General features: G+C 36.6%; 1 protein-coding gene across 16 annotated transcripts in view; it reads left to right on the top strand.

The window, feature by feature from the left end:
- Window positions 1-20252, top strand: part of LOC309804101 (zinc finger protein 226-like) — a 439178-nt gene that overhangs the window by 273592 nt on the left and 145334 nt on the right. For 15 of the 16 annotated variants that reach the window (XR_014294058.1, XR_014294059.1, XR_014294060.1 and 12 more), the window contains one exon: window positions 19111-19266. The exons of the other annotated variant lie outside the window; for it this stretch is intronic. The gene's annotated coding sequence lies outside the window, so the exon portion shown is untranslated. The remainder of the gene's footprint in view (window positions 1-19110; window positions 19267-20252) is intronic. 16 annotated transcript variants of the gene reach the window in all.

Here is a 20252-nt window from a genome sequence, read left to right as displayed (position 1 = left end):
TCCCTCATCTTTTATATGAGGATAATAATTTTGAGTCAGAGATTTTTGTGAAAAGCAGACAATGCTTGGAAAGCACCAAGCATGACAGGGAACAGATACCAGCTCTTTGGTAACTGGTAATCATTGTTGGGGTTATGGTTGTCATTCTGTTGTTCTACATGCTGAGTTATTACCAGTCCCCGACAGATACCCTTATTGTTCCTTCCCCTTATTCCTGGAAGGAACAGCATTGTGGGTTCTCACAAAAACATTTGTACTGATCTTCATATCAAAAATTTTAGCTAATCACTAAGAAATCCTTTGGAAGGACAGAGCATTATAAAACCAAAGGTAAATGAATATTCATATTTATAGTCTCTTGTCCATTGAAATTTTTCTCTCCCCAAGTCTTTGGTGTAGATAATAAAAAAAATTCACTATGGAAGACAAAAGAGAGTAGTATACAGATTCTATTCTTCATTCTGTTTTAAAGAGAATTGTAGCAGAAGTGAAATCTATGAATATATTGCCTTAATATTTGAAAATGATCTATTTAATCCTCATGATAAAAAAATAGGTACTAATGTTTGAAACTACTTATAAGTGTGGTCTCTTTGTTGTTGTTTGTTTTACTATTATTGCTTCACAGATAAAACCTTTGTACCTGAAAGTTGATCACAGGATATTCTTATATTTTTGGCATATCACAAATGTTCAATATTAGTGTGCCCTTTGATAAATATTATAAATGATCCTCTTGCTACAGAATATTCATTCATTTATTCCTATTAGCACACAAACCCCTAACTCAAAAATAAACCTTCCCTTGAACCCATGTTTTCTTCCAGCCATGCTGCTTGTCTCTGGGCCTCTTTATAGAAAAATTCCTCAGAAAAATTGGCCAATAATCAATGGCTCTGCTCTGCTTTCTCTCCTTCTGTTCTTTCCCAAACCTTATATAGTTATGTTTTCACCCTACATTTCCATCAAAATACCTCGTATAAATATCACCAATGACCTCCATGTTACCAAATTAAATGATAATTTCTTAATCTTACTTTACTTGACCTGTAAGCTTTAGTCAAGACAGTGATCACTCCTACTTAGAACACTTCCTTTATTTAGCTTTCAGGGTTTCACGCTCTCTTTATATTTATTTCACCAGTCATGTCTTTTCAGTCTCTTTCACTAGTTTCTCCACATCTTCCCAAATGAGGGCTCAGTCCCTGGACTTCATCTCTTTTCTGTTTCCCCTCCTTTCCTAGGTGGTCTCGTATAGGATTGCTGATGACTCACTAATGAATGTCTATATCCTGAATTCCCCACCAAACTGCAGATTTGTTTATACAACTACTTACTTGATGTCATTACTTGAATGACTGTTAAGTACCCCGCTTTACTTTCTATGCCTTTCTCATGCTTCCACCTTCTTTTGCAGCAGTCCTCATTTCAATAATGGGAATTCCATCCATCTAGTTACTCAGACCAAAAAACTTGGAGACACCTTTGATTTTCATCTCTCACATCCCATCTGTCAGTAAGTGCTGTTGGTCCTATCTTCAAAATACCTCTGACCACTGAAACTGACCACTCCTTGCTACGTGGAGTCACCATCAGCTCTCATCATGTATATGGCAATAACCTAACAGGTTTCCTGGTTTCTACTGCTGATGCTGTGCTCTTCTCATACCAGATAGGTCCCCATTTTATGCTTTCCTCAAGCTGTCTTTTGGCTTTTTATTTCATGTGGTGAAGTATCTAAAGGTCTTACAATGCCTCCGAAGCCTGAAATGATCTGCCTTTCCCTGTTATCTCTCTGACCTCCTTTCTTTTCCCTTCCTTACTCTGTCCCAGTCTCACTAGCTCTCTTGCTGTTCCTCAAATAAGGCATGCAGCCAAGCTGTTCACTACCCGAGGGCCATACCGTGTGCTCTTCCCGTTGCCTGCAGCTCCTTTTCCTCAGAATTCACCCTGCTCACTCCCTTATCTCTTTCAGGTCTCTGTTCAAATGTTATCTTCTCTCTGAAGCTTTCCTTGACATCCTGTCAGAAAATATCACACCTCAATTTGGCACATCTTATTCCTCTTATTCTAATTTCTTTTTTCTCCAGGCCACTTATGACCATCTGATAAGTGTTGCTTATTTTAAAAAATTCTGCCTACTCCATTATGATATGAGTTCTTGGAGAATTTGGGCTTTATTACTGAATCCCAGTGTCTAGAACAGAGCTTGTAAGTAGTAGGCACTCAACAAATGTTTCTTGAGCGAATAAATGGTTAAATAAAGAAACATATATTGCTATAATCACTTATAAGAGAGGAGCTAATCCAAACTTAGGGGCTCTGGAGAGATTTTGTAAAAAGAAGTGACTTCTAAGCCTAGACCTAAAGGATGAGTAGGCGTTAACCAGCTGAAGAAGAAGAAAAAGAGTGCTCAAGATGGAAGAAAATGAGTATGTTAGAAAGAATGGTGTGTTTGAGGAATTGAAGCAGTTTATTCCAACTGGAGTGTGATTTGTATTTGGAACAGGGAGTGGGGATGGGTGAGTGGCCATAGATGTGTTTGAAGACATAAGTACAGAGCAGCTCACCATGAGGAATTTATATGCAATGCTAATGCTTTGGAATTTTATCTGAGGGAAATAGTTGCCCTGGGATTAAATCAGGGTTTTAGGGAGAGAAGTGACATGCATTTTAGAAAGATTACACCAGCTGCCACATATAAAATTGTTATGAGAGAGAGAAGCCCAGGAGGGAAGACTAGGCAAGAGGCTGCTATAGAAATCTGGGTGAGAAGTTATGGCTCCTGACATGGGAAGTGGCAGTGGAACTGGAGAGCAGTGGGTAGAGTCTGAGATGTTCATGAGCTTGTAACTGATTGCATGTGAGGGTGAAGAAAATGGAGGAATCAAGAATGTTTTATAATATCTAAACTGTGTGCTGATACTTGAACAGATAGACTTGTAGAATTCCCAATCTATGCACATCTGAATTTCCAGTAAATTCCTGAGATAACTGTAAAATATGTTCTTGCATATTTTCCTATGCATATTTTCCTCTTACAAAGTTTATAAAACTGTGGAGGAATATTTGCTTATAGAGAGTCGATGAACTATGATTTGTTTGGAAAAAACCCACCAAAATTTACTAAGCACTTAATTGGTGCAAAGTGTCCTGCTATTGGACTACAAAAAAGTATAAGAAATAATATTTTTTCTTAATGAGTTTAAATGATAAACATAGTTGTCTATTTGAGCACTTGTATTTAAATATTTCAGTGTTTCAGAATATAAAGTGGATCTCGAAAGTCTAATCGTCATTCTGATTTGGCTCAATAGTGTGTTTCTGCAATTTGAAAATAGCCCAACAATAAGGCAGGTACCATTTACTGAGATCTGTTGTCAAGCATTGTGTTAAGTACTTCACATGTGTATTATTTCATTCAATCTGAATGACAATCCTATGGGGGTCGGTACTGTTATTATTCCTATTGTATATGCTTGAAGGAACTGAGGGTCTGAGAGGCTAGATAACTTGCCTAACCCAGTAAGTAAATGGTAGAGCCAGACTAGAATTTCCAATGTTCTGTGACTCCAAATCCTGTGCTTTTCCATTGAGCCTACTGCCTATCTATGCAGTTTCTAGGCTTATTAGAAGCCTGGAAGTAATATGGATTTGCTGACAGCTCGTAAAAAAAAGTCTAGAACTTTGCACTCAGCCATCAGTTTTTGTAATAAGTGCACTTCTAATGTTTGTAATTATAACTCATCTCACAATAATACTCAATAATGTTTTTTATTGAATTTTGTGCCCTTCACAGATATATGCATTCGTATCAAGTTCCTCAATTACTGCATAGCTAAGCAATACTTATTTCATTCCTTTAATCTGACAAATGCGTAATGTGAAAATTAGCAATAGTGTGGGACCCTTAACTTTCAGTGTTCCCTGTGTTAATTTTTTTAAGTTTCCAACTCTCACATTTTTATCGCATTTAATATGCATCGTAAAAGTGCCTCTTTGGCAAGTTCATTACATTATGCTCTTTGATTGCAGTTAGAGCCTTTGGAATTGCTGTTAGGCATAGTGGAAATAATTAACAGCTTAGGTCTAGGCTGATTTTAGAACAAATCACTGCAGTCAGTCATTTTGTCAAATAACTTAATTACTGTTAATCATTGTAATAATATGATACTCTATAGCAATGTAGTTGGTGGATAACAACTGTTTATCCACCAGCACATATTTCCTTTTCTCTGGGAAAGAATAAATTAATGTCTTCTACAGTTCAAAGCTGATAAAGATAAGCTTTTGATGTATCTATAATTTTAAAAAGAACCATATAGTAACTTTGCTGGAAAACGTTAAAGGAAATTGTTGAAATTCATTTGTGGCAATTCCAAATTGCTGGATAATATTCAAGAACTTAAGTAACGAATAGCCTATGTAATAAAAGTACTTGAGGTTTATTTATATTCATTCATTCAAATATTTCTTTGGAAAAATGAAGCAGTTAATAAATTTAAACAAAGGGAAATTGGAGACATGTCTCCCAGACAAACAATCAATCAAAATAGCAATTGAAAAAAATACAAAAATAAGTCAATTTGTTGTGTTTGGGGTAAGAAAAGGTAAAGGATTACTTGTGTAGCAATACATAATTATGGGTGAAGTGTGAAGGCTCTCAACAATGAGGACATTAGACGCATGTGGAGATATGGGACTGAGCAGTAGTTTATGGGATCATGTCTCCCACCTCTACTTCCTGCATGTGAGTTCACCTGTGAGATATAGGTGTATAAACAAATCTCTCTCTTTAGCTGACAGAAATTAAGCCTGCTAATAGTAATGTTGCATATAAAGTCTTTGTGTAGTGTTTTTTATATTTTCTAAAAGCCCCATCAGAAGTTAGATGTCTATCACAGTTACTAGCAAATACTGTGCATACATACATAATGAACCAATATCATTATTCTATTGGAAAACTCTAAATATTAACTGTTTTAATACCTTTAAACTTGCCTGACTATTTGGCTTGGCACAAAGTAGGCTTTTACTGTTTTTTTTAACAACTTTATTGAGGTATAATTGATGTTCAATAAACTGCACATTTTTAATTACATAATTTGATAAGTTTTGACATATATATACAACTCTGAAACCAAAATGGCAATCAAGATAATGAATATATCTATCACCTGAAAAGTTTCTTTGTGTCCATTTGTAATTCATTCCTTCTTCCATGCCTGTCTTCAGGCAACCGCATATTTCCTTTAGGTCATTATAAATTAGTTTTTTAAAAATCATTTTATATATATGAAATCATACAGTATATACTCTTTTTGTTTGGCTCTTTTCACTAATTGTAATTATTTTGAGGTTTATACATATTACATCAACAATTCATTTCTTTTTATTGTTAGACAGTGTTTCATTGTATGCATATATACCACAATATGTCTATCCACTCTCCTGCTAATGAACATTTGATTTGTTGCCAGTTTTTGGCTATTCCAATAAAGCTGGTATAAACATTCACACATAAGTCTTTGTGTGGACTTCTTTTTTCATGTCTCTGCAGCAAATGCTGAGATGTGGAATGGCTAGGCAAATATTTAATGTTTTAAGAAACTTAAAAAGACTTTCCAAAGTAGTTGGCATTTCAGTTCAGGCTGCTATAAGAAAGTACTATAGACTGGGTGATTTATAAACAACAGACATTTATTTCTCACAGTTTTGGAGATTAGTCCAAGATTAGGGTGCCAGCATAGTTTGGTTTTGGTGACAGCCCTCTTCTGGGTTGCGGACTGACTATTCCTCCTTTATCTTCACATGTTGGAATGAGCAGGAGAGAGCTCTCTGGGGTCCCTTTTATAAGAGCATTAATCCTATTCATGAGGCTTCCATTCTCATGACCTAATCATTCCCCAAAGTCCTTACCTCCTAATACCATCAAATTAGGGGTTAGGATTTCACCATATGAATTTTGGTGGGAAACAGACATTCAGTCCATAAGCATAATTGTACAATTTTAAATTCTCCCCACTAGTATATGAAGGTTCTAGTTGTTCCACATCTTCTCCCAAACTTGTTATAGTCACTCTTTCTAATTTTAGAGTTTCTAGTGTCCATAATTGTAGTTCATTAGATATCCACTTGGTCCAGTACCATTTGTTGAAAAACTTTCCGTTCCCCATTGAAGTGCATTGACACGTTTATTAAATATCATTTGAACATAGATTTGTGGGACTGTTTCTGAACCCTCTGTTCTCCATTGACATATATATGTACCTCTTCGCCAGTACCCAAATGAATTGATTACTATGTTTTTATAGTGAGTCATGAAATCAGGAAGGGCAAATCCTCAAGCTTTGTTCTTTCTTAAAATAATTTTAGATCCCTTGCATTTCCATGAAAGTTTTAGAACCAGTTCATCATTTTCTAGACACACACACACACACACACGCAAAATACTGCTAAGTTCACTAATATTTTCTTCTACAATATCTAATCTGCTATTAATCCTATCAAGCATATATTTACTCTCATATTTTAGTTTTTATCTCATCTCACTTATCTCATGGTAGTTTTGGTCTTAAGTTCAATTTGGCATTTTTTTCAAAATACCTTTAAGGTTTCACTTTCATGTTCACCCTTTCTTCTAGCTTTTTGAACATATGGGATGCAGTTATAATATTCATTTTAGTGTTCTTGTCTGCTAATTCTTATCTGTGTCAGTTCTGAGTCTGTTTTGGTTGATTGATTTTTCTTGTCATTATGTGCAGTATTTTCTCACATCTTTTCATGCCTGCTAATTTTTGAATGGGTGCCAGACATTGTGATTTTTTTTTTTTTACTTTGTTGGGTGCTTGAAAATTTTATATCCTTATAAATACAGCTGAACTTGTTCTGGAATGTGGTTAAATTATTTGGAAACAATTTGATCGTTTCACATCTTGCCTTTAATATTTATTTGGCAGTACCAGAGTAGCATTTAGTCTAGAGATAATTATTTTCCACATCTGAGGCAAGACTGTTCTGAATCCTCTACCCAATGCCCCAGTATGGCTCTTGGTAACAGGTATTATTCTCAGTCCTGTGTGAGTGCCTGTTCTCATTCTCTCTAACATTTCTGTTATTTTTTTCCTCAGTCTATGGTAGTTTCATCATATACATCAGTTGATCATATTCTGCTTAGTACTGAATAGAATCTTCATGCAAATCTTCAGAGTTTTCTCTCTGAATACCTCTTCTCTTTGGTACTTTGCCCCGTGAAATTTAGTGTCTTGATCTTGCTGGTCTATCAGACATGCCTCCTCATCTCAGGGACTGTTGTGGGTTTGCCCCAGATTCCCTTCCTGTGCTGAGCTTGGAAACTCTCCCAAGGCAATCCGTTGGGACAATCACAGACTCTTGTTTCACATCTTTTCTTCATAGCCTGATGTCCAATGTCTTTAAAACATTTGTTTCATATAGTTTGTTCAGGTTTTTATCTTTTTTTAGGTGAGACTATAAATCTGGTCCCTGTTACTTTATCTTGGGCAGATTGGAAGTCACAGATTCACTGAAAAAAAATCATAGGTATCATGTTCTTAAATAGATTTTGAGATCATATATAATGTTGTCTTTTAGTAGAGCAGAAGTTATGTGTTCTAACTAGTAAAATACTTATGATTATATTTCTAAGCAGAAATATTATTGCTCACTTAGGAAGAGATCTATATGACAAACAGTGTAAAAGAGTTAGATTATTTATTGTGGTTATTATTGTTTATTGCAACTGGTTTCTCCTCTCCCACCGCCATCTCTCTATATCTGTACTTTAGCCACAATTGTTTGCTTTCTTAAATGATAATTTTGATGTGAACAAGATTCTTTTGCAGATTGAAGTTCATGTATCACTCAAAAGCACAAATTTATTATTTCTATGTATAGAAAAAGCCTCAAAATTAGCAAGCATGTTAGGCATGGTATTCCTATGATAATTATTGATAATACGTGGCATAATTCTAAACTTAACTCCAAGCTGGTAACATTGTGCAAGAACATAGAACTAAGTTAATTTTTGCAGTATTCAACAGGAATCTTTTTGTGCTGAAAATTGATAATGGAACATATCATGGGTGTGGTAATTAACACTATAAACTTTATGCACTCCTGATGCTCAAGACATAGACATTTTAGCACCATTGCCAATGAATTAGCTGTTGAATATGGCACACATGATTTATTTATGTTGTAGTCAAGAGAGTCTTTGTAGAAATGAACTTGTACATGTCATCTTAGAGTACATCCTTGCCTCAGCTTACAATGAAGATTTTTTTAAAAATTTAATTTATTTATTTATTTATTTATGGCTGTGTTGACTCTTCGTTTCTGTGCGAGGGCTTTCTCTAGTTGCGGCAAGTGGGGGCCACTCCTCATCGCGGTGCGCAGGCCTCTGACTATCGCGGCCTTTCTTCTTGCAGAGCACAGGCTCCAGACGCGCAGGCTCAGTAATTGTGGCTCACGGGGCTAGTTGCTCCGCGGCATATGGGATCTTCCCAGACCAGGGCTCGAACCCGTGTCCCCTGCATTGGCAGGCAGATTCTCAACCACTGCGCCACCAGGGAAGCCCCTACAATGAAGATTAAAAGAAAGACTTGGCCTTTTAGATGTATGTAAAAATCCCATCTCAGTAAGTTCAACATTTCTCTGAAAAAGTGTTCAGAAATAGCCATTCAAAACATATAAAGCTTGTCAACACAAGTTCATCAATTGTAACAAATGTACCATACCATTGTACCAAAGGCTCTTGGTAGTGGGGGAGGTTGTGTGAGTGTGTGGGGGGGTGTTTGGAAACTGTTTTTTGCTGTGAGCCTAAAAGTTCTCTATCAAATAAAGCTTATTAATTTAAAAATTAATTTAATTTAAAAAAGAGCACAGTGCAATTTACTTATTCCTAATGAAACAGTCATTGGGAAAATCATTTGTTAACAGAGTTTTGCTCCCTCTTCCATGCCGCCAGTTACAAGAAATAAAATAATAACTTGTGCTACATTTGAGAATTTTGAAAGTTAAGAATAGAGTCCCAAAAATGTTCCCTGATATTTAACTTATGAAAATGAACCACACTGTTCAGTTGGTCTGTTTTAATTTATATCACTGGGATAAAGGAAGACATGTGAATATAAGTTATTGAACTGCAGTAAAATGTGATACTGAAATTGAAGCACTTACACATTTCTCAAGAGAAGTTACCCTAAATGTTAAAACTATTATGCAAATAATATACTCAAGTTTAGAAGTATATGTGTAAACAGACATAGTTTATTGTTATGAAACTGAGTCAAGTTAAATATTATGCCATTTAGAGGAGTTAAGAATGAATTGTGTGCCTTGTATCACACTGGGAAATATAAGACTAGACAGCACCATGTTAGCACAAAAAATTCATAGATATTCTTTTTCAAATATATAGGCAACAATAACAAATAACCAAAAATGATTGATAATTTTTACACTTTCCAACATTTAGTTTTTAAATTTAGATTTAACAATATGATCTAAGATTTTATATATATTATATATTGTTTTATGTGCTAAAACTATATTTTCGATGGTGTGCTACAGTCAAGTCATACTGTCTCTTGAGGGCGGGTGTTTAACTATTCAGGATTTTTTTAAAAATGTGGTAAGAACACTTAACATGATATCTACCCTCTTAAATTTCTAAGTGCATAAGAGTGTATTATTAACTACAGGCAGAATGTTGTACAGCAGATCTCTAGAACTTATTCATCTTGCATTTCTGAAACTTTATACCTGTTGAATAGCAACCCCCATTTCCATCTCCTCCCAGCGCTGGCAACTACCGTTCTACTCCCTGTTTCTATGAGTTTGTCTATTTTAGATACCTCATATAAGTGGAAATGTGCAGTATTTGTCCTGTGACTGGCTTATTTCACTTAGCATAATGTCTTATACTGGTTGCTAAATTATTGGTAACTTGTAATTGTCAATGGTAAGATTATTTACACCATAGGAATTGGAAAACACTAAAAGTCAGGTGGGGTTTTTTTGTTTTTTTTTTCCCCCAAAGAGCTAGTTTACCAGCACATACCTAAATACTTTGCTAAAAATATTTCTGATGGTAGATTTTTTCTTACATCTTGCCAGGATCAGTCATCTATATTACTTGGTTAGGTCACTGTAGGCATTTGTGGTTCTGATCTCAGACAGGGGTATAGGGTGAGGAAAGACACAAATATTTTACTAGGCAAGGCAGAAAGAGCCCCATGACCAGTACTCCCAACAGATGGGTGACCATGGAGATTTGCTTCAGGTGTATGGATTGCTGCCTGGTGTATTGCATCCTGGACAACCACTGGAACATGTGTTGCATGCAGAATCATGGCAGGCTCTCAATATATACTCAGAACTTCTGGAGTTTAAAAGAGCCTTGAAGAGTAAAAGTTCAAGATGTTGATGGGCAGGCAGACATCAAGGAAATACCTCACATATGGAAACTCTGGAGCCAATTCCTGAGCAGGTGGATTCAACTTCCTAAGGGGAAAAAGATAATGAAGGCTGAGTTTGCTTATTTCATTTTCCTCTAGGCACACCTGCAATGCTTATTTTTGGCCACACATGCATCTATCTTTGGAAACATCTGCACATCTGCATCAATTTTATGCAGAACATTTGTTGCTCTCCACAGATGGAGGTTTGAAGATGTGTAGCTTACACCATTTAAGAGAAAAACAATCTCATAAAAACTCAAATGAAATGTTCCAACTCCTATGGCCGGTGCTGAGATGGAGAAATCTGAGAAGAGAAAAAACCCCTGAGACATTGATTGTAGGGAAAAGCCTAGGGCAGGAAAACATGTGGATCAGGGGTTTCTGGACTCCACAGGAAGAGGAGGTCATGGTAGCAGGAGGTTGTTCCAGAAATATCCTTCTAGTGTAATTAGTCATTCTGGTGAGCAGTTCCTATTCTCTTAGAATACATGTATAGAAAGAAACCATGTCGTGGATCACCAAAGTATGGTTTACCATGAAGCCAGTGAAGCTTAAGCTTACATGGTCCTTGGCGATGCCCTTAGCAATGTATTCAAGATGGTCATATACTTTTGTAAAGTTTGAAATAGCAGACTATTTTAATTGCACTCAATTGAGATCACTATCCCTTTCTTCTGCAACTTCTCTTCCATTATACTTCCTGTCCTTTCAGGTGGCAGTATGTCCCTGGACGTTCATGTAGCCCTTCTAAGAAATTGAGTTGGAAATATGTTACTTTAACTACAATTTGAAAATATGTTTTAGAATATTTTAATATAACAGAAAGAAATTTAACTTGATTATCAATAATTTCCAAGGTTTATTTATTAGGCCAAAATTTATGCTGAATATTTTTTGCCCAACAGTCTTTCAACTATAAGGTAAATACTCAATGGTAATTTTCAACAGGTAAATTCAATGAGTAATAAAATAATATATTGAAAATATTATCTGAGTAGCAAACTAACTAACTAACTCCCAGGTAAATGCCTGGATCTCTTGAGTGAGTGCTTTGATAAGGCTGTCTAGGTATAGGGCTTCCTGATCTTGTGAGAGGGCTAAGTGTTGGCAGAGGACTAAATTTCTCTATATGAGATATTTGAAATTATGAGGGTAAGAGAAGCATATTTAAAGTCTAGTTTGGTTTGATTAATTGAAGGAAAAAAGAGAAGATAATATGTTGGAACTGAATATTCAAGGAAACCTTTACAAAGTCTAGCAACTCAGAATATATAAAGGAAAAGATAGATATATGTGACTATATACATTGTATAATTTTTTGGCATGCCAAAGATATTGTAAACAACATCAAAATTAAGAAATATATTGGGAAATACATTTGCATAATATATGAGAGGTGAATGGACAATATCAATAAACTACAAACTGTTCCTACAAAAGAGTAAAAAAAAATGGGGTAAATAATCCCATGGAAAGATGAGCAATGACTATGAAAACAACTTATAGAAAAGACAATGACTGGCAAACTCAGTCTTACTGCAATTAGGAAAACAATTAAAGTAGCGGTGAGCTCTCATTTCACCTCCATCAGATTGGCAGATAGTTAAATTAGTGATTATTCCTTCTGCTGGCATGGATGCTGGAAAAAAGTGTACATTCATATCATTGTAGTAGAAATATGGGTTATTATAGGCTTTTAAGTAAACAATCTGGCAGGAGCTGTAAAATTTAAATATACACATAAACTTTGACCCAGATCGAAGCTATTCTAAGTAAATTATAACACTAGCATATAAGGACTTATGGATATGTGTCTAGTGCTATACAGTTGGTAATGGCAACAAGTTGAAAATGAAATTAATGCCAATTAAGGAGTAGAATGATTGAATAAACTGTGGTACATCCATTGCCCAAAATGTTGTGCATGCATTATAACATAGAGTAGGTTAGAGCTTTACCTGTTGACCAGCATATATTTCCTTGATGTAATGTCGCGTAAGAAATGCAAGTTGCAGAAATGTATATAAAATACAATCAGATCACATTAAAAATAAACAATGTCAAAAAGCCCCTTGATCCTATTATAGATGCATAGAAAAATATGGAAATAAATACATAAGGTTATTTACACTGGTTATCTGATGTGTGTTGGTCAAGCAAAGAAAAAAAGGAAGGGTCCAAAAATGAGACTGTAAGAAACAGGAAGTGCCCAGATTTAAAAAAAGCACATGAGGGCTTCCCTGGTGGCGCAGTGGTTGAGAGTCCGCCTGCTGATGCAGGGGACACGGGTTCGTGCCCCGGTCCAGGAAGATCCCACATGCCGTGGAGCGGCTGGGCCCGTGAGCCATGGCCGTTAAGCCTGCGCGTCCGGAGCCTGTGCTCCGCAATGGGAGAGGCCACAACAGTGAGAGGCCCACGTACCGCAAAAAAAAAAAAAAAAAAAAAAAAGCACATGACATGATTGAATTTATGCAGAAGTATAACTATATGTTTGTAAATGTGTATGTACATATGAGGAAGGGAGAGATATTTTAATTTATGGTCATTGTTATGGAGTAAATTGTATCTCCCCCAAATTCATATGTCAAAGCCCTAACTCCTAATGTGACTGTATTTAGAAATAGAACCTTTAAAGAGGTAATTAAGGTAAAATGAAGTCACCAAGGTGGGACCCTAATCCAAGAAGAGGAAGAAAAATCAGGGATGTATGTGTACAGTCAAAAGGCCGTGTGAGGGCACAGCGAGAAGGTAGCCATCTGCACACCAAAGAGAGAGTCCTCAGGAGGAACCAAACCTGCCAATACCTTGTTCTTGGACTTCCAGCTTCCAGAACTGTGAGAAATAAATTTCTGTTGTTTAAGCCACCCAGTCTGTGGTATTTTGTCATGGCAGCCTTAGGAAACTAATACCATCATGAAATTGTTAACGTGATTTACCTCGACATTTCAGGTGATTTTAGACTTTTTTTCCTTAGATGTATCTATGCTCTATGATTTTTTTTTGAACACTGAGAATACATATTTATAGAGTCATTATTTTAAAAATATTTTAAACGAGATAAAAATAAAAGAAACAGAAGGTAGTAGTCACTGGAATTAAAAGGTCATGTAACCTGAGCAGATTTGGCAAAATGGTAAACTAAAGTCATGTATAGTGGATAGGAGCCGAGATACCTCAAAGAGGCATAGAAAGAAAGAGTGTAGAGAGTGAGGAGATTATAGTACGGTTGCTCAGAGAGAAGCAGAGATGGAGGACAGACTGTCCTGGAGGAAATAAAAAACTTTTCATCTCCAGTTTCTTTGTGGATTGGTGGTACTTTATTACTGTTTTCAGAAGTCAGTGAGATTCCATGTATCTTTCCAAGACAGTTCCTCTTCTGATAACTTGAATTGAATCTCTGTCTTGGAACCCCATGTCTACTAGAAAAATATTCAAGACTTACCTCTGTTTTGTTACAGAGAAATCTAAAACCATTGCTTAAAGGGTTTGGTAGACTCGAGTGTCTGTGTTGCCTTCCACCCCCAAGACCGAGGCCTCTTAGATTTCTGAAATTCTCACATTTAAAGATCTGTGTCTCCACTCCAACACTGCCACTCTATGAAGCTGTCATTGTCACCTTCTGTTTGGTCTTGAGCTTGTAGTGAGACTAAGGGGCAGTGAGCCCCCTAATTGAAAGATAAACTGAAGCCAATATTTATTTGAAAAAAGATTTGGTTGAAGGAAAGATTTTAGAGCTGAAGTTTTCTGTGACATTTGCAGAATAAAAGTTATGTTCAGCATCTTCAGCGTTTCCTTGATGACCTATGATGAGATCAGCATTTTGCTTGAGGTTCTGTTGAATCAATCAAAGCTTCAGAGCCTTGACTCAGTGCATCATTACTGCTAGTACGTCTTGCAGGATCTGCTGGACTGAAGCACCTTCATCAAGATTCTTTCCGCCCAAGAGCGTAAAATGGCTCATGGGCCTTGATGACCTTTAGTAGATTTTCCATTTTCATGGGTTTGTCATTTGTGTTTATCTTATTTGTTAGTTCTTTAGCAACTACTGATGAAAATGGTTCACACTTTGCTATTCTCTTCACATATCATTAACATTTTACCACTACACATTTGCATGTGCTGTTTAACCTACAGGAGTCTCTTTCCCCTCATCTTTTACTTATATGGATTCTTCTCTGCTTTATGGTCAATTTCACAACTTTCCCTCACCCTGAAGCATTTTCTGGTTATTCCTATAGTTTAGCCACCACCCACTTTTGACTTTCTCAAGTACTCAGAGTTTTCCCATATAGTTTAGTCAGATATTTAGTTGTGAAAATAATAGAGCCTGTTTCTAATGCTGTTGAGGGGAATAAGGCCTCCAAGCCTTGATTATGGGCCCCCATGCAGGCCTATAGATGGGCTACTCACTGGTCTCAAAACCACAGCTGGTGATATATTCAAGTGTCCACACAAAAATGCTACTGAAGCCTCCTAATTTTGTGCCAGAAAGAAGGGAAATGACATTCTGACTATGAACATCTATTATACTAGATCCTTAAGATATTCTGTGATCATATACTCTTGAACAAGACTCAGGAACACATTGCGATGACTATATATTACATCAGAGCCCCACAGTACTTAAAATTTCCCTGTTCATTTGAAAGTCTTAAGCATAAGAGTGCATGTAGAATTAATTGACCCCCATCTGAAATCCAACTATAAAATAGAAAATATAAAAAAAAACGGAAGGATTGCCATTATAAGAAAACTAGATAACAATTGAAACTTACAGTTTGTGAAAACATTTTGCCAGATATGGAAACATGGCTCAAATTGAGAAAACAGGCTGAAATCTGATTTTAAGGCTATAAGTTTTGAATTGTATGCAATTCAAAAATGCACATGCATTTTTCTAAATACAGCTTATAGTGTCCTGAGTGGGGGAGAGGGAAAGAAATTGGACAGTTTTGGAGATATAAGCAAAGACAAATGAGCAAAATATAAATAATCTTGTGTATCTGAACTTGTTAACTATGGGACTTCCCTGTGAGTTATAGGACCACATACTGACCTGGCCTCTTGCCAGGGGGAGTGGAGAACAGATTGGGACACAGATATATTTATAAGCCGTGTGTGACTGTACATCCAAAAAGCAGCTACTTGTTTTTCTGCCACCTCATATCATAATGGGGCCCAACATGTGGAAGACCCACAATAAATGCCAGTGCAAATGCTGAATTCTTATTGTGTGGCTACCATGAGACATGTGCACACACACATGACTGATACGTAACCAGTGTGATGTGATAAGGCTGTATGGGTTGTTTATAGCTTCTGTTCCTTCAGTTTGTCAGTGGTTCATTCCGATTGGTCAATGCATGAGTTATAATATTTATTAAATATTTTGACTATAACCCCCATGCACAAACTCAGCTCATTCAAACACTGCTCATATGCAAGCTACACTTTTCAGGTAACTTACCATAACACACATGCTTCTATCCTAAGGAAAATACTGCCAACCCACACTGCATACCATACACATAGCCCCTCTCTATTATACTCCCAACTAAACATGAGCATCCAATGAAACCCTAATATAAAACTCCCTCTAACCCAACATGTTCACCAATCACAAAGATCACAGATCACAGATCCCATGCAATAACCAAGAGTATTCATCTTAACTTGTTATTGGATATTTACTACAAATTATGTACACATACACATGCATATTTTTTAAAGAAGAAACAAAACATTTTTGTCCTCTGTGCATGATGATGATGATAATGATGATGTGTGTGTGTGTGTGTGTGGTGGTGGTGGGGTGATGGTGGAAGGAGGCACTGGGGAGCCAAATGAAGAGTTGAGGAATTGCTGACTGCCTGTTTAGAAAACATGCAGCAGGAGTTCAGTCCATCATTACTACTGCCCAGGGACCAGCACTGTAAATATGGATTCTGGTTGCTTTACCAAAAAGTACTTAAGGGACTTCCCTGGTAGCACAGTGATTAAGAATCCGCCTGCCAATGCAGGGGACACGGGTTCAAGCCCTGGTCCGGGAAGATCCCACATGCTGTGGAGCAATTAAGCCCGTGTGCCACAACTATTGAGCCTGTGTGCCACAACTACTGAAGCCCTCGTGCCTAGAACCCATGCTCCGCAACAAGAGAAGCCACCGCAATGAGAAGCCCGCGCGCCACAACAAAGAGTAGCCCCCCCATCGCCACAACTAGTGAAAGCCCACGCGCAGCAATAAAGACCCATTGCAGCCAAAAATAAATTAAAAAAAAAAAACAGGACTTAAGCTTTTTCCAGTGTCTGAATGAAAGGAAGACTGTCTTTTGTCCTTCTGATACAGAGTGTGATCTAAGCTTATGATAGTTGTATTAAATTCTACAGAATTATTCAAAAGAGTCCAACATTCTTGAGGAGATTCCTGCAAGTATGTTTCTGCAGATTCTCTGTTCAAGAATCTAAAATGGCTCCTATTCCTTGGTTCCCCTTAATGGTTAATGTCCCTTAATGGTACCCTTAATATGTTAATATGATAAAAGTAGACAGACACACACTTGTCAAGGCTCACTTTGAAATACAGAATTTGACTCTGTCTTGAGGAACAATTACTGAAGCTAATGCAGAGATCTATAAATGTTTTCAAGGCTACAAAGAAAATTTTTCGACTGCAGTGGATCTCTTGTTTTTGCTTAAAGGACATCCATTTCTCATTCTTCTAATAATTGCACCTTGACTTTTCTTTGGGGACACCATTCCTTTTGAACTGTGAGTCCATAGGAAACCACACCTCCCCCAGGCTGGGCACATCCCTCAGCATATTTTACTCTTACTCACCTAGGGTAGGGATTGTTTAAGAGATAACATCAGAACCTAATACTTAGATAGCACTTACTGCTGCCAAGAACTGTCTGAAGGCTTTAGATGTATTAACTAATTTAATCCCCCAAATGATCCAGGTGGTAGATGCTATTTTACAGATGATATTAATAATTTAATCCTCCAGTTGATTCAGGAAGTCAGTATTATTTTACAGGTGACAAGATTACAGCTCAGAGAGGCTAAAAGACTTGATCAAAGAGATAAAACTGCTAAGTCCTGAGTCATGATATGAATCTACTTGCTTGTTCTAGCTGTAGAATCTGTGATCTTAACACAAGGGCATGTTTCCTGAGTCAGTCTAATTCTGAAAATTGTTCTGGGATTATTGGAAAGAAGACGCTTTCTTTTTTTGTGGGGTTTCTGTGTTGCTAGGATGCAGACCTACATACAGAGGCTAGTAGTCATCTTGCCATCTCTCTGAATGGAGAGACTGTTGAGGCTGATAGTAAAAGAAAAATAGAGGCAAGAGATAAACAGATTCCATGACATTATTTGAAGCTGCTCTTCCCTTGGAATTGTAAGTTACATGAGTGATTATGTCTCTGTTTTTCTTTTAACCTTTTTTAAAAAAATTAAAGAATAGTTAGTTTACAATGTTGTGTTAGTTTCAGGTGTACAGCAAAGCGATTCAGTTATATACATTCTTTTTCAGATCCTTTTCCCTTATAGGTTGTTACAGGATATTGAATATAGTTCCCTGTGCTATACAGTAGGTCCACGTTGTTTATCTATTTTATATATAGTAGTGTGTATATGTTAATCCCAAACTCCTAATTTATCTTCCCTGCTTCACTGCTATCCCCTTTGGTAACCATAAATTTATTTTTTACATTTGTTGAGTCTAGTTCTGTTTTGTAAATATCATATGATATCAGTTATATGTGGAATCTAAATAAATGATACAAACGAACTTATTTACAAAACAGAACTAGACTCACAGACATGTCTTTGTTTTTAAACTTAAATTACGTAAGCCAGTTTGAATTGGGTTCCTGTCACGTATGACTGGGACATACAGATCAGTACATATATACTTCACTTGGATTCTAAGAATGGAGTATTTAGATTTGAGGGAGTATTGAGGGGAGGTGATGAAAAAGAAAACGGTGTAGTAAACCTGTCTAAGACCACATTGTGTAAGTAGAGTTACCCATTCCAGACACACAGGAATCTGGGCTATAATTGTCCATTGGAGTTCATTTAGTTTGAGTTTCAAACTATAACAATATGTGAAGAGGGTCTTTATTTTTTTAAGCTAGAAAAAGAGAAATATATAACACACAACTATGTACCCATGCTAATAAGTAACAAAGGGAAATTTTGGTCTTGAAAATAGGGAAAATAATATCACTTGAGTATTAAATGTGCCAAACATTATTCTAAATGCTTTCATATATCCTACTATTTAAGTGTCCCAACAGAATGAAGATATTTTCCATATGTGGAGATTAAGGCTTGGGATGTTAAACTACCCAAAGTAAAAATGAAAGTGTTCTACCTGTAGCAGACACATTTGGCAGAAAAACAAATGACATGTTCCTAATTGCCTCTCCCCTTCTCTCCCTCCGTGCAAGTCTTATACAGCTTAATATCTGATCTCCTTCTCTCCTGCAGCTAGGAGTGGGCATACGACACACTTTGTATTAATGAGATATAAGCAGAACTCTTGTTGGGGGTTTTGGAAAATGCTTATTGATAAAAGGGACGTATGCATCTGATGTCTTCCACTTCCCTCTTATTTTTGCAGTGAACCTAAGCTTAATTCCTGGGGCTTCAGCAGCTATTTTGCAGCTATGATGGGAGAAGCAAGTCCTTGAAAGGATAGTAGGACATAAAGATAGAAGGAGCCTGGGTATTTGATGACATCATGCAAAACTGTCTATCTCTGGATTTTTTTTCTTGGGTAAGATAATTAAATGTTTTTCTTGCTTATCCCATGATTACTTGCAGCCCACAGTGTATACATGAGTTTTCTGTTACTTACTACCAAATGCACTTCTAGTATACAGACCTTAGACCCGTGGCTAATGCTTATGCTATTTTTATTATAATATAGCTTCTCTTCACCAGTATTTCTTGCTTCTTCTTCAATGAAAATGGGGTATAGTTCACCAGTATCTTATTTGAAGATGGTTCTACATAATATAAATATCTATTTAGTCAGATGTGACAGAAGGGGAAGTCAGAAGGAGTTGAGTATGAAAGGTACTTGACATACCCTTGCAGACCTTTAAGCTGGAAGGCACAATGTGATCGGGAATGCAGATGATTTTAAGGAGCTTGAAGAAGCTCCTGGTTGACAGCCATCAAGGAAATAGGGAGCTTAGTTCTTTAACCTTAAGAAACTCATTTCTACCAACAACCTAAATGAGCTTGGAGGGTCATTCTTTCGAGTACCTATAGAAAAGAACCCTGCTCTTGTCAGTATCTTGATTTTGGCCTTGTGATATCCTAAGCAGAGAATTGGCTAAGATCCACACTGTTCCCAGATTTCTGATTCGTGGAAACTATGACATAATAAATAGGTGTTGTTCTAAGCCACTGAGTTTATGGTAATTTGTTGCAGCAACAATGAACTCCAATCTTTTTTCCCAGTAAGATCCCTGCTCTATTTGGGCTCTACTTCTCTGTAGCATGTATGAAAAGTACCCCTGGGGAGAATGTGATTTACCTTACATTTTTCCTTTCTCTCAAGAATTATTGATTTATATGACTATTGCTCAAACCCTGAAAAGAGTGACTTCATATATTTTGTTTAATTTTACATTGTTTATAGCAGGATGGTTAAATCCAATACTAGTTACTCCATTATGTCTGAAACTGTTCATTTAAATAGATTTCTGATTCCTGATGCAATGTTTGTTTTGGTTTTATTTGTTCTTTGCTTTG

Source organism: Mesoplodon mirus (genome assembly GCF_964341445.2).
Source record: "Mesoplodon mirus genome assembly, chromosome: 5".
Classification (NCBI taxonomy): Eukaryota; Metazoa; Chordata; class Mammalia; order Artiodactyla; family Ziphiidae; genus Mesoplodon; species Mesoplodon mirus.
Note: the sequence above shows the minus strand (reverse complement) of the source record. Positions and strands in the feature narration are given on the sequence as shown.